Below are 16,249 nucleotides of genomic sequence, written 5' to 3'. Positions count from 1 at the left end.
TCTTTTCAGATCGCAGCATGTCCGTATGCCTTGCGGGGACGCTGCGTCCCCACAAGGCATATCACAGGGCCCTATGGGAGGGTGCGATGATCCCGGATGTGTACAGTTAACACATCCGGCATCATCGCGTCCCAGAAAGGACGGAATATATGGTGATAATTGATGAATGGTGATTTGTATATAATTTATAGTTTGTATATAATTTATAGTTTGCATTAATTTATTAATATAGCATGGGTTAAATGTTATTTTTGTATATTTATATATTTTGTATTGATATTAAGATTGTTTCTTACATGCAAAAGTGAGATATTACAATAAATTGTCTTTATTCATTATGGTCCAATAATCATACTCTCCTAAGTTCAATTCATGCCCTATAGTTTTCCCTCAAATAAAATGGCTGCGGGTACGCTGTGAGCCGAGCAGCGCATGCGTGCACTCCGTCCTGGTGCCGGGGGCTCGGTGCGTCATTGACTGTGACCTTCGGCCGCACTCGGTGACGCGCTTCCGGTTTCCGGCTCCAGCGGCGGTGATGCGCGTGTGCTCTGTTACGGCGCCATGTAATTATGGCGTCCCCTTATTTTTAATATTTTGCAGCTGTGGGGCCATGGCCACACAAGGCCCATTCATACAATAAAACACCTCAGACAAAAATTTGTGGAAAAAATGGCCGTGTCATTTATTTTGAGTTACCATTAAAATCGTAAAATACATTTCCCAATTTTCTTTTAAACTTAACTCTTGAAACACCGGAAATTTTGTAAACCAATCTGAAGACCAATCCACCCGAAGGGCGATTTTCCTCACGAAATAAATGAACACGACATGGGGATATATAAATAAAGGGAGGGTGGGCGGGATCTTCGGTTTCTTCAGACAAACCGTCGAATGAGGAGAAATTCAAACTGCTGGGCTTTTTATAAACTCACAAAAAGCCCGCCAAAGCTCAATCCAACCAATAAAAAGCCGTTATTTTGGCCGCCAAAACCTTCAAGGAAAAACCAGTTTAAACCTGCTCCTGGCTACATAGCCAGAGCTTACCTCATAAAAAATATTAACCCTGACAGATACCAATAAAATGACATAACATTGTTCTCAGGACCTGTGAGGCCATGAGACCCCCCCTATAATTTCAGTATTATGGACGGGGGAGGGCTAACATGGCCACACAAGGCCCATTCATACAATAAAACACCTCAGACAAAAATTAGTGGAAAAAATGGCCGTGTCATTTATTTTGAGTTACCATTAAAATCGTAAAATACATTTCCCAATTTTCTTTTAAACTTAACTCTTGAAACACCGGAAATTTTGTAAACCAATCTGAAGACCAATCCACCCGAAGGGCGATTTTCCAAAAGCCAGGGATCATAGTGACCTGGCCCCCCAAAACAGAACAGCCATTTTTCCACCATTGTCTGCAGGTCCAAGTTAAAAATATCTAAACCTATATCAGAAAGGTGAATTAAGTCGTTCTTGTATAATCCAGGTAAAAAACCTTCTAAGTCTTCATGTCTAAAAGAAAATCCGCTAATCATCGGAAGAAACTTAAACATTTCTCTGTTGACCCTTTTTCGTATTTTCTCCAAAAAAGAAAGTTCTTTTTGAGCCCAAAGAAGCCTAGGGATGATCTCTGAAAATACAAAACAAGTACAAGGAAAAGATTGTCTGAAGTAAACGAAGTCTGATCTCAAAACGGATAGAAACTCTAAAGTTTTGGTTTTCCCGAGATCATTACCACCTAGGTGAACCACAACGAGATCTGGAGAGGGGAATTTAACAAAACATTTCTTAAGTTCAGAGGATAAACTAAACCAGGACATGCCTCTCAGGCTATGCCATAACACTTGAACTGAATCGGGACTGAAACAAAGGTTCTCAGAATAATAACGTTGGTTGGCTCGCTTCTGCGCCCAAAAAATATAAGAATGTCCCACGATCCATACAACTTTGGCACCTGAAATGAAATCAAATTTTAGTTATCATACAGGTCATGCCTAACATACAGTTTGAATCTACCAGATTCCCATCTGCCTAACTGCATAATCTGAGAATCATGAAGACCAGCTCTTGCTGCTTCAGTTGCTGCACCTATACGAAATGAATGCGACGTGAATTTTAAATGATCCTTCTTCAAAAATCGTAAACACTTTTTAAAAACTGAATTGAACTGAAAAATCGTCGCTGGAAAACCATCCGAATGCACGAAAAAAGGGGCCAGGAATAGGCGGTCGAACTTGAAGCCAGTTTCTGGTATTAGCTACTGGGCAAAAGTTTGAATCGTTTTTTGCCTCGATTTTTAATCTAACACCTCTGCCCAACTGATCAGTCTTAGATCTCCTGACAAATAAAAATAAATGGGATTCAAAAAGGGAGACATCTGAAACCATAATACCCGACGGAATAGATTTCTTCCCGGAAACTAATTCACCCACCCGTAAAGCCCCGAAAAACGCTAAAGAAAAAGCTGAGGAGAACAAAGCTGACTCAAAGGAGTTAGTACAAACTGACTGGAGGGATAAACAAAGATCACTCAAAAAAGAGAGGGAAATCGGACGTCTGGAGTCAGGCTTGAAACTGGTTCTTTTAAAACCTTTCAAAAATTGTTTGACCGGAAACAAACCTGTTAACGGAGGTTTGCCAAGCAATTTCAGAAAAAACGATACTCCCGCAAGAGATTTTGCAACAGCAGAATATGAAAGTCCTTTGCTACACAGGAACTCTAAAAACCTCAAACCAGAAATAGGACTAGAAATACTAAAGTTAAAGTTATTTGAATTACAAAAGTTAATCCATTGTTGCCATGCGGCCGAGTAATCGGCCCATGATCGAGCAGACAATGAATTTGCAATGAAATGAGGAATCAAGTCAGAACCGCTTCCCAAATCTCCTGGGGGCAAGACGTTGGATCCAAGTCTGCAGAAGGAACCTGTTGGCGAAAAATTTGCCATTGTTCATTGCACAGAGAATCTGTGATTAAAGCTAAGCTACTTGATCCAGCTTTGGCTTTCAACCAAATGTTCGACTTCAAACAGTGCAAAACCAAATGTCTCAAAATTTTCATAGCCCACAAATTCTTGGAAGTCAGTGTGTTAATACCAAGGATAACACCCTTATTGTTGGACAAAATTAAAATCCTATTGTCCTTCATAAGGTGTCCCCACAAAAAGATGCCAAGAAAAATAGAAAAAAGCTCCAGAACCAAAGAATCATTTACTAATTTGTTCTGGAACCAAAAATCAGGCCATTTGTGAGAAAACCAGTGAGAGGAAAATAGGATGCCACAACCAGAAATTGGATTGAAGGAGAAGGCAAAATTCAAAGTGTCAGCAAGGACAAAGGCCGATTGCCAACACGATTTACCGTTGTAATCAGATAAAAAGGATCGCCAAACCTTCATGTCTTCCTTGAGGTCTGCAGACACTCTGATATGGGACCCGGAAGAAGAAACACCTATAGTAGAATCATAAAGCCGTCTGGAAAAAGTTCTACCCATAGGGATCACACGCAGGGCAAAATTCAATAAGCCCAGAAGAGATTGCATTTCTTTCAATGTAACCTTTTTACTGGACAAGAATTTGTCCAACGCATTGGACAATTTAACAATTTTCTCATTCGGGAGTCTGCATTCCATTCTAACCGAATCCAGGGTAATACCCAAGAATTCGATTACTTTTGTAGGATGACATGTTTTGTCATGAGCCAACGGAACTCCAAAATTATCACACATAGAAATGAACCTGTTCAACGTACTTAGGCAGGAGTTAGAACAAGGAGGACCAACAAAGAGGAAGTCGTCCAGATAATGCAAGATTCCGACGTCTCCAGAGCTAATCTCTAAAACCCAGTGCAAAAAACACGAAAAGCTCTCAAAATAAAAACACGATAACGCGAAGCCCATAGGCAAACACTTGTCAAAAAAAAATTGATCTTCAAAATGAAAACCCAAAGAATTGAAGCCAACTGGGTTAACCGGGAGCAACCTAAAAGCGGACTTGATGTCAGATTTCGCCATTAAGCAAAATCTACCATATCTTCTGAGCAAATCAATGGCAAGGTCAAACGACGAATAAGACACAGAACATGCGGCTTTGTCAACTTCGTCGTTTAAGGAAGAACCTAAAGGATACGACAAGTGATGTATCATGCGAAAACTACCGATCTCTTTTTTAGGGACAATACCAAGGGGGGAAACCCGAAAATTCGCAAAGGGGGGGCTAGAAAAGGGGCCCGCAATCCTGCCTAAACTCAATTCCTCTAAAATTTTCTTCCTCGCCACTTCGTGATGAAAATTCAGAGATGACAAGTTTTTAACTAAAATACAACCTGGGCCTAAAAATTGAGGAACGTCAAAACCAAAACAAAAGCCCTTAAATAAAAGATTACTAATCTCCTGCTTTGGGTATCTGCTTAGCCACCAAAGCATTTCTAGTACTCTCACTGGTGTCTGAGCCCTTAGAAATGGATCCCTTGGAGGCTGGGTGAGCTGCCTGCTTGCGAAAGCACTTGAACAAAGGGTGTAAATTACCGCAGTAGGAGCACTCGTGCCGAAATCTGCACGAATTGCCCCATTTGCATGCTGATTCGTTAAACGCAAAGCATACACCCTGCCTCGAGAGCCCAGACAATGGTTGTTTGCTAGCATGGTGCCTTTGCGGAAGCATCAGGTTGATCCACAATCCCACATCTTTGACACCCCATTTAACGTCCGGGTGTACTGCTAATTTCTGCCGAAAAGCCTCATCATAGTGGAGCCAAGCCACTCCACCAAAATTGCGGTAGGCTTCTAAAATGATATCTATGTGCTGAAAAAGCTTCGCACATAGATTGGGAAATTTTTCCCCCAGTACCGAAGAATAAACGCAAAACGCCTGTATCCAATTATTAAAAGTTTTCAATGAGCCACGTTTAGACTCATCATTCTCTGTTTTAGGATCCTTATCTGCTCTAATAGATAGGTCTTTACGCGGGAGTAATGAAAATAAATCCACATAGGAGTTATTCCATATAAGCTCCTTCACTGAAGAGCTCAGATGAAAACCTAGAGGTGACAAATCACAAGTCAGGGCCTCTTTAAAAATGTTTTGCTGTGTAAGGTTAACCTCCGTAGCAGGGGATGTTTCAGAAGCAACAGGTGTGCTAAAAACATCCCCTAAGGATTCTGCTAGAACACTCTTAATCATGTCCCTAAGCTGATTAGGGTGGACAGACAGGGGTACATCAATTTTCTCACCCCTTCTGGACGCTTTGTTTCTGGGTGCTTGTGATGAAGTGCAGCCAGTGCTCAAGCCTTGAGAGGAAGGCGAACACTGCTGCAGGTGTCCTGGAGTTGGAGGAATTCCATCGCTGTCCGAGTCCTCCGTTTGAATCCTAATCGTCGATGCTGTGGGTTGAAGGCTGAGGTCCCGGGATGGTACCGCCGCTCTCACCTGACTGACAGATGACGCTGCGGCGCTTTTACGGCCGCGAGCGGGATACAATATGCCGGAAACCTGAGGTGACGATGCCTGCACCCCTCCTTGCCGGGCCGCCAGTTCACACGTCGGGCTGCGGGCTTTGCTAGAGGTAGAACGGCGTCTCCTCTTACCCGCATCCGCCGTCCGGCTGGAAGGACCCGGCAGCGGAAGTGACGGCGATAACGACCTCAGGGGCGTTCTCTTCCTGGCGCGGCTCGGGGCAATCACTGCAGCGGCTGTTTCTTCCTCCAGGGACTGCGTCCGAGGGTTCGGCTCCAGTGAAGAGGGAACGGCAACGGGAGCTTCAGGTAGGGACTCTAAAGCTAAACAGCTTCTAAGCCAGTTTTCTCCGTCCTCTTTGCCGGCTCTTGACAGGAACTGCTGAATCAGGTTCTCCATCCTCAGATCTTCGGTTTCTTCAGACAAACCGTCGAATGAGGAGAAATTCAAACTGCTGGGCTTTTTATAAACTCACAAAAAGCCCGCCAAAGCTCAATCCAACCAATAAAAAGCCGTTATTTTGGCCGCCAAAACCTTCAAGGAAAAACCAGTTTAAACCTGCTCCTGGCTACATAGCCAGAGCTTACCTCATAAAAAATATTAACCCTGACAGATACCAATAAAATGACATAACATTGTTCTCAGGACCTGTGAGGCCATGAGACCCCCCCTATAATTTCAGTATTATGGACGGGGGAGGGCTAACATTATATAATGCGGTCGCACCCTACACACGCCACTCCCTGACGAAGCAGGTGCGAAACGCGCGTTGGAGTGGTGTGTGCGGGGGCTGCGGCACGCATTATTGGTTGGTAAAGATACGGCTGATTTTTGTGTATGCTTTACATTTATATGCACGGATGCAATAGCTTGTCAAAATTATTAGAGGTATATACACTGGCAAATTACGTATCCCCAGTATCTGGAGGATTTATATGGGATCAGGTCATATCCATATTAAATCTGGATTATAGATATATAATTGGTCACATTATATTATTAATTGGTCGTATTTATATATATTTTTTCTGTGTTACACGATTACATTATCTGCACTTTTATTAGATATTTTGTATACAAATTACAAATTGATTGATTTTTTTGTGCTCACATTTGATTTTTGATTTTTATCACTATATATATATGTGTATATATACATATATTATTTAAATTATTGACACATTGTACATTGATATCATTATCGTTACACTTATTTTTTCACATTGTGATAGCATTATATTGGGTATTTATTTTGTCCACTCACTATTATACACACTTTTTTATTTATTTTTTATTTTATTATTTATTTTTTATAAGTACACTTTCTTCATCTTATGTCACCAATTATATATCAATTAGGTGTATACATTTATGTTATTTGTACAAAATTTGGCTTTATTCTTTTGTGTATTTCATTGAGAATATATATAATGGCCGGTTAATAATTGTATTTAAAATATTGATATATATATATATTTTATGTTTTGATCACATTTGTACTTGATGTAATTATTATTAATTTTGCCAATCAATTCTTGTGTGCCCCAGCCCCCTCACATACAGTTTACATTTTTAATATTTATTCAAAAACAGAAAAAACTTTTTAATAAAGTAATGGTATTTGTTGTGTTATGTCCTTTTTAAAAATAAAATGAATTTGATCAAAAATAATGACTGATTTGTCAGTAAATATTTCTTTGGGGTATATGTACAGGGGGGACCTGGTTCACTTATCAGATGTGGGACTGGATATTCTGAATTTGGATTTCCAGTCAATTATTGAAAAATGGCTCTGGCGTTTTGGGGGGGCCTCACCTTTTCAAGGTGAGGCGTTTGGGAGAATAGCCCGTTGAATTCGGGTGGATGTGGTAATGAATTGGAGTAGTATTAATTTATTTATTCAAATTGGTTTGATTGTCGGTTATTGGAGTAAAATATAATCTTTTACGTAACTCAAAATAAACGCCACGGCCATTTTCTTCCAACATTTATGGAGTCACGTGTCATTATTGGGGTTTGAATGGGGCTTGTGTTACCATGGACCCCCCCCCCCCCGTTGAAGAATACACTGGGGGGTCGCATGATAACACAGCCTCTCCACATATCCCCCTCGGTTTTTATACAATGTCTGACATTAAGCTTTTATAGGCTTCGTGAGGTATTGAGGTTTTCTGTGGAAAGGGTTAAATTATTCAGTAAGCTGCGCTATGCATGAGCAGGTTATAACTGGTTGTAACAGGTTTTATTCCCGCACTTTTTGTGAGCTCTGATTGGTTTATAGGAAAAGTGCGGGAAGAATCTTCTCTATATAATCAGCTGTTCCATCAGCTGTCGCTCAGTCATCCGATGAAGACAGAAGACCCCACCCCCCCTCCCTTAATTTCTGTTTTTTAATATTAACTGTCGTGGCGTTTGTTTGTGGGAGAATCGCCCGTTGAATTCGGGTGGATTTGGTAATGAATTGGAGTAGTATTAATTTATTTATTCAAATTGATTTGATTGTCGGTTATTGGAGTAAAATATAATCTTTTACGTAACTCAAAATAAACGCCACGGCCATTTTCTTCCAACATTTATGGAGTCACGTGTCATTATTGGGGTTTGAATGGGGCTTGTGTTACCATGGACCCCCCCCCCCCCGTTGAAGAATACACTGGGGGGTCGCATGATAACACAGCCTCTCCACATATCCCCCTCGGTTTTTATACAATGTCTGACATTAAGCTTTTATAGGCTTCGTGAGGTATTGAGGTTTTCTGTGGAAAGGGTTAAATTATTCAGTAAGCTGCGCTATGCATGAGCAGGTTATAACTGGTTGTAACAGGTTTTATTCCCGCACTTTTTGTGAGCTCTGATTGGTTTATAGGAAAAGTGCGGGAAGAATCTTCTCTATATAATCAGCTGTTCCATCAGCTGTCGCTCAGTCATCCGATGAAGACAGAAGACCCCACCCCCCCTCCCTTAATTTCTGTTTTTTAATATTAACTGTCGTGGCGTTTGTTTGTGGGAGAATCGCCCGTTGAATTCGGGTGGATTTGGTAATGAATTGGAGTAGTATTAATTTATTTATTCAAATTGATTTGATTGTCGGTTATTGGAGTAAAATATAATCTTTTACGCAACACAAAATAAACGCCACGGCCATTTTCTTCCAACATTTATGGAGTCACATGTCTTTATTGGGGTTTGAATGGGGCTTGTGTTAGCATGAGATTCCTGGTACTAGGAAGGAAGCCCCCATCTCTCCTATAACTCCGGCGTACTCCCTGTGGGCTCATCAGCATCGCTTGCATGTTCTCTCTAGCAGCGTAACTGACTGGCATGTATGGCATAGGTCTGTCGGCTTGTTTCGCAGTCACCTTAATACGTGGTGGGTCTTTAGTTGGTTTCTTCTTGAACAGGATCTTGAGCGACTTCATTGTTGGGTCTACCTCACCTAATGTGTTGGCGAGTGTCGGGCCTTTCCTCATAACCACTGGCTCTGGTTCGTCACTGATGCGTCCTTCAAATCGCATTCGAAACACTTTCCGTTTTTCAAACTGATGCATTTCTGTAGTTGGTGGAGATGGTGATGGACTCTGCGAATATAGGCCTGGTTCAGTGGGTGGTGGACTATTCAAATGTCGGACCATTTCCAGTTCCACTGTTTCAAACAGGCTTTTCATAAATTCGCCAATAAAATAAAACGCTGCCATAAAGAAATCAGCGTAGCCAGATTGCCTTTGGTGGTGTTCAGGCCTCTGGCTGTATGGGAATGTCCTGACATGTGAGAGACGTCTCCGTAGTTTGATCTTCCCTCCAGCTACAGGTGCAGCCATTTGGCTGCCTTCCCCTCCACACACACAAGTGTGTGTAGATGGTAAAAAAACAATCCCCCAAAAAAGTTAAAAAAAACAACAAATCAATACAATTAAAGAAAAAAGTAACAACTCGCTGTGGAACAGTGCTCAGCTCTCTTCTCTCTCTCTGCTTGCCTCGCACTGACCGTTCTTGCGGAACATTTCATGACTCCTGGACAACGCTTCTGTGAGGTCATAAAGCCGAACATGGCAAGGGGTCTAATATAAGAAGACTAGTTATGTTAGGCTACTTTCACACTAGCGTTTTTTGCAATGCGTCATTTTGGCGAAAAAACGCATCCCGCAAAAGTGCTTGCAGGATGCGTTTTTTCACCATTGACTAACATTAGCGACGCATTTGCGACGCATTGCCACACGTCGCAACCGTCGTACGACGGTTGCGCCGTGTTGTGGCGTGGCGGACCGTCGGCTGCAAAAAACGTTCCATGTAACGTTTTTTGCCGGCGATGGACCGCCATTTCCGACCGCGCATGCGCGGCCGGAACTCCGCCCCCACCTCCCCGCACCTCAAAATGGGTCAGCGGATGCGTGGAAAAACAGCATCCGCTGCCCCCGTTGTGCGGCGCATTCACTGCTAGCGTCAGTAACCTCGGCCTGACGCACTGCGACGGGCCGAGTATGACGCTAGTGTGAAAGTAGCCTTACCCCTGGCAGACCATACAATACCAGCTGTCTCTCTATGGATAGGGGTTAGCTGGACTGGGATGAAATGTATAAAAACTTGTTAAGAGCACAAGTCATTGCTTTAACCCCTTCGTGCCGCAGCTCATTTTTGTTTTTGCTTTTCTGTTTTCTACTCCCCTTCTTTCCAGACCCTTAACTTTTAAATTTCTTCATCAACATGGCCATCTGAGGATATGCTTTTTGCGGGACAAGTTGTACTTTTGAACATCAGCATTGGTATAATCTATTGTGTACTCAAACACGGGTGAAAGTGCGGTGAAATTGCAAAAAAAGTGCAATTCCACAACTATTCTTGGTCTCTTTTTTTTTTACCGTGTTCACCAGATGCTAAAACTGACCTGCCATTATGATTCTCCAGGTCATTACGAGTTCATAGACACCTAACATGTCTAGATTATTTTTTAATTTAGTGGTAAAAAAAAATCCAGTTTGTTAAAAAAAAAAAAAAAAATTGTTTCGTATTCCGAGATCAGTAGTGCCTCCATTTTTCGTGATCTCGGGTTGGGTGAGGGCTTATCTTTTGCAGGCCAAGCTGACGTTTTTAATTATACCATTTTAGTGCAGATATAATCTTTTCATAGCCCGTTATTGCATTTTAGTTTTACTTAGGGTTAGTTTATTTTTTTTAATATTTTTCTATAACTATTTACATTGTGTCCTATTACTGCTGAGATCAATGAAATTCCCACGCATTTTGCATTTAATAATGTGACTGGAGTATGAGGATAATCAGCCAGACTACTAGGAGGCTAGAAATCTATGGGGATTACAGTGGGTACGGAAAGTATTCAGACCCCTTTACATTTTTCACCGAAGTATCACCAATACCAGACCCAGGAACTGCCAACATTAAATAGCTGCCCCAGTACCAAAGAGAAGCGAACTAAAGTTAACCCTGACCTGACCAGGATGGAAGCGGAACCATCATACCTCCCAACTTTTGAAGAAGGGAAATAGGGACAAAGTTTGTGGCGCACATGATATTACGTAAAAATATAATGGCCACACATAGTTACACCTCATACACACGCGGCTCCGCTCCATACACCTTGCACACATGGCTCCGCTCCATACACCTCATACACTCACGGCTCTGCTCCGTACACCTCATACACACACGGCTCCGCTCCGCTCCGTACACCTCATACACACACGGCTCCGCTCCGTACACCTCATACACACACGGCTCCGCTCCGTACACCTCATACACACACGGCTCCGCTCCGTACACCTCATACACACGGCTCCGCTCCGTACACCTCATACACACGGCTCCGCTCCGTACACCTCATACACTCGGCTCTGCTCCGTACACCTCATACACTCACGGCTCCGCTCCGTACACCTCGTACACACACTTTCTCCATGTGGTTTGGGTGCTGGAGAGATGAACACTTCCATGGGACGGGGTTGAGATGCTCAGTGACACTGCTGGTGGTGGTGCGGTCACATCTTGTCTTTGCGGGTAGGCTGTTGTTCGTGAGCTGGATGAAGAGGTCAAGACCGCAGCAGAAGAGGGAGCAGGAGGAAAGCTCACATCTGTCATGTTTTTAAGGTGTCTGCTCTACTGCAGCTCGTACTTAGAACTCAGATGCAGGTGGTGCTCAGGTTAAGAAAATGTTAAAAAAAAAAATCAGAGGAGATGCTTCATGACTTTGGGCTGATAGTGCTTGGCCGATTTGCAAGGGGATGAGGTGGAAGAAAGACGTCCAAGGTCCTCAGGTGAAAACTCTGCGCGTGGACCCAGTGGAAGGACCTGGAGGTGCTCTCAGCCATCCAGTCTAACACCACCTGCACATGTTCTTGCCTCACGATCCATCCAGCGGTGCTCGAGCCTAGGATATGGGGCACAACATCCTGTGGACTGCATGCACCAGAGGAACGTGTTTGATGTAGACACGTAACGGGCACAGATCAGCCATGTCATCTCCTTGTAGCAGGTACACCTCCACCACGACCTTCATTTGATGCTCTCCTCATGTTCCCCCCCAACAATAATTCCCAGTAGAGAAGAGGCTGAATTAGGGCACACTGAACGAGGCTCCATTACTGGCAGCGTGCATCAGGTTGTTACAGCATGCTGCACCAGGGTGGTAAATAAACAGTATACAGTAATTGTCTACATTTTTCTTTAAAAAAAAAAAGAAATTAGTAAAATATTAAAATGTGAGAGTCATCAGTGGTTGATACCCTTTTAAAGGAGAAGTGTAAGAATGATTGTAGCGGCGTCTCCTCCGCTCTCTACCAGGCTCAGTATAGGAGGACGCTTACAGCAGTGGATACAGACAGCGCTCCCACTCTCATCCAGGAGAACGGGAGGATTTGTTCTCACTTCTCAGTGCTGTGCTCGCCCAGGTTTTATTCATCTTAGGCTACGCTCACATTTGCGTTGCGTAGGGCGCAGGTTCGGCGACGCATAGCGGCGCATGCGTCCCTATATTTAACATGGGGGCGCATGGATGGACATGCGTTGGCTTGCGTTTTGTGACGCATGCGTCATTTTTGGCGCAAGCATCAGGGCGCACAGGATGCTGCATGTTGCATTTTTTGGGCGCCAAAAATCATGCCAAAATTGGACGCATGCGTCACAAAAAGCTGCGTTTTGCATGCGTTGCGTCGCCGACGCTGCGCCACACAACGCAAATGTGAACGTAGCCTAAGTGAGACACAAAATGTGAAAAGTCCCATATTCTACAGAACAGAACTGGCCGTTATTGCAGCAGTTCATTGATAAGGAGGGTGAGGTTTTATTGTCCTGTGATTTAGGTCAGATCCAGGGTTGTGAAGTCTCCAGGGGGTCTGAGGAGCACATCCCTTAATTAATGTAGCAAGACACATTCATTCCTGCTCTGTCACAGGTCATCAGAATTTTGTAAACCATTAGTACAAAAAATAAAAATGTGAATATTGCCTGACATTACAAAGATACATTTTTCCTCTGGAAAATATGTTATTGCCTGTCCCATCAGTGGTGGCAGCAGCCAAACCCTCAGCGAAAAGCAGCTTATGTCTTTTTAAGAAAAAACAATTTGGGTATGTGTCCACGGTCAGTTAACGCTGCGTGTTTGACGCTGCGCAGAGCTGCAGCGTCAAACACGCAGCGTCCAGATGTTCCAGCATAGTGGAGGGGATTTTATGAAATCCCGTCTCCACTATGCGTGGAAACACGCATCCGTCTTCCCTGCGACTCTGGACATGCTGCGCGTCTTTTCAGATCGCAGCATGTCCGTATGCCTTGCGGGGACGCTGCGTCCCCACAAGGCATATCACAGGGCCCTATGGGAGGGTGCGATGATCCCGGATGTGTACAGTTAACACATCCGGCATCATCGCGTCCCAGAAAGGACGGAATATATGGTGATAATTGATGAATGGTGATTTGTATATAATTTATAGTTTGTATATAATTTATAGTTTGCATTAATTTATTAATATAGCATGGGTTAAATGTTATTTTTGTATATTTATATATTTTGTATTGATATTAAGATTGTTTCTTACATGCAAAAGTGAGATATTACAATAAATTGTCTTTATTCATTATGGTCCAATAATCATACTCTCCTAAGTTCAATTCATGCCCTATAGTTTTCCCTCAAATAAAATGGCTGCGGGTACGCTGTGAGCTGAGCAGCGCATGCGTGCACTCCGTCCTGGTGCCGGGGGCTCGGTGCGTCATTGACTGTGACCTTCGGCCACACTCGGTGACGCGCTTCCGGTTTCCGGCTCCAGCGGCGGTGATGCGCGTGTGCTCTGTTACGGCGCCATGTAATTATGGCGTCCCCTTATTTTTAATATTTTGCAGCTGTGGGGCCATGGCCACACAAGGCCCATTCATACAATAAAACACCTCAGACAAAAATTAGTGGAAAAAATGGCCGTGTCATTTATTTTGAGTTACCATTAAAATCGTAAAATACATTTCCCAATTTTCTTTTAAACTTAACTCTTGAAACACCGGAAATTTTGTAAACCAATCTGAAGACCAATCCACCCGAAGGGCGATTTTCCTCACGAAATAAATGAACACGATATGGGGATATATAAATAAAGGGAGGGTGGGCGGGATCTTCGGTTTCTTCAGACAAACCGTCGAATGAGGAGAAATTCAAACTGCTGGGCTTTTTATAAACTCACAAAAAGCCCGCCAAAGCTCAATCCAACCAATAAAAAGCCGTTATTTTGGCCGCCAAAACCTTCAAGGAAAAACCAGTTTAAACCTGCTCCTGGCTACATAGCCAGAGCTTACCTCATAAAAAATATTAACCCTGACAGATACCAATAAAATGACATAACATTGTTCTCAGGACCTGTGAGGCCATGAGACCCCCCCTATAATTTCAGTATTATGGACGGGGGAGGGCTAACATGGCCACACAAGGCCCATTCATACAATAAAACACCTCAGACAAAAATTAGTGGAAAAAATGGCCGTGTCATTTATTTTGAGTTACCATTAAAATCGTAAAATACATTTCCCAATTTTCTTTTAAACTTAACTCTTGAAACACCGGAAATTTTGTAAACCAATCTGAAGACCAATCCACCCGAAGGGCGATTTTCCAAAAGCCAGGGATCATAGTGACCTGGCCCCCCCAAAACAGAACAGCCATTTTTCCACCATTGTCTGCAGGTCCAAGTTAAAAATATCTAAACCTATATCAGAAAGGTGAATTAAGTCGTTCTTGTATAATCCAGGTAAAAAACCTTCTAAGTCTTCATGTCTAAAAGAAAATCAGCTAATCATCGGAAGAAACTTAAACATTTCTCTGTTGACCCTTTTTCGTATTTTCCCCAAAAAAGAAAGTTCTTTTTGAGCCCAAAGAAGCCTAGGGATGATCTCTGAAAATACAAAACAAGTACAAGGAAAAGATTGTCTGAAGTAAACGAAGTCTGATCTCAAAACGGATAGAAACTCTAAAGTTTTGGTTTTCCCGAGATCATTACCACCTAGGTGAACCACAACGAGATCTGGAGAGGGGAATTTAACAAAACATTTCTTAAGTTCAGAGGATAAACTAAACCAGGACATGCCTCTCAGGCTATGCCATAACACTTGAACTGAATCGGGACTGAAACAAAGGTTCTCAGAATAATAACGTTGGTTGGCTCGCTTCTGCGCCCAAAAAATATAAGAATGTCCCACGATCCATACAACTTTGGCACCTGAAATGAAATCAAATTTTAGTTATCATACAGGTCATGCCTAACATACAGTTTGAATCTACCAGATTCCCATCTGCCTAACTGCATAATCTGAGAATCATGAAGACCAGCTCTTGCTGCTTCAGTTGCTGCACCTATACGAAATGAATGCGACGTGAATTTTAAATGATCCTTCTTCAAAAATCGTAAACACTTTTTAAAAACTGAATTGAACTGAAAAATCGTCGCTGGAAAACCATCCGAATGCACGAAAAAAGGGGCCAGGAATAGGCGGTCGAACTTGAAGCCAGTTTCTGGTATTAGCTACTGGGCAAAAGTTTGAATCGTTTTTTGCCTCGATTTTTAATCTAACACCTCTGCCCAACTGATCAGTCTGAGATCTCCTGACAAATAAAAATAAGTGGGATTCAAAAAGGGAGACATCTGAAACCATAATACCCGACGGAATAGATTTCTTCCCGGAAACTAATTCACCCACCCGTAAAGCCCCGAAAAACGCTAAAGAAAAAGCTGAGGAGAACAAAGCTGACTCAAAGGAGTTAGTACAAACTGACTGGAGGGATAAACAAAGATCACTCAAAAAAGAGAGGGAAATCGGACGTCTGGAGTCAGGCTTGAAACTGGTTCTTTTAAAACCTTTCAAAAATTGTTTGACCGGAAACAAACCTGTTAACGGAGGTTTGCCAAGCAATTTCAGAAAAAACGATACTCCCGCAAGAGATTTTGCAACAGCAGAATATGAAAGTCCTTTGCTACACAGGAACTCTAAAAACCTCAAACCAGAAATAGGACTAGAAATACTAAAGTTAAAGTTATTTGAATTACAAAAGTTAATCCATTGTTGCCATGCGGCCGAGTAATCGGCCCATGATCGAGCAGACAATGAATTTGCAATGAAATGAGGAATCAAGTCAGAACCGCTTCCCAAATCTCCTGGGGGCAAGACGTTGGATCCAAGTCTGCAGAAGGAACCTGTTGGCGAAAAATTTGCCATTGTTCATTGCACAGAGAATCTGTGATTAAAGCTAAGCTACTTGATCCAGCTTTGGCTTTCAACCAAATGTTCGACTTCAAACAGAG

General features: G+C 42.6%; 1 protein-coding gene across 1 annotated transcript in view; it reads left to right on the top strand.

The window, feature by feature from the left end:
* The window catches only part of LOC143817060 (serine/threonine-protein kinase Nek3-like), an 852,762-nt gene that overhangs the window by 572,683 nt on the left and 263,830 nt on the right, over positions 1-16,249 (top strand). The window lies entirely within an intron of this gene.

This window comes from Ranitomeya variabilis, chromosome 3 (genome assembly GCF_051348905.1).
Source record: "Ranitomeya variabilis isolate aRanVar5 chromosome 3, aRanVar5.hap1, whole genome shotgun sequence".
In the NCBI taxonomy this organism is placed as follows: Eukaryota; Metazoa; Chordata; class Amphibia; order Anura; family Dendrobatidae; genus Ranitomeya; species Ranitomeya variabilis.
This window is presented reverse-complemented; position numbering and strand designations above follow the sequence as displayed.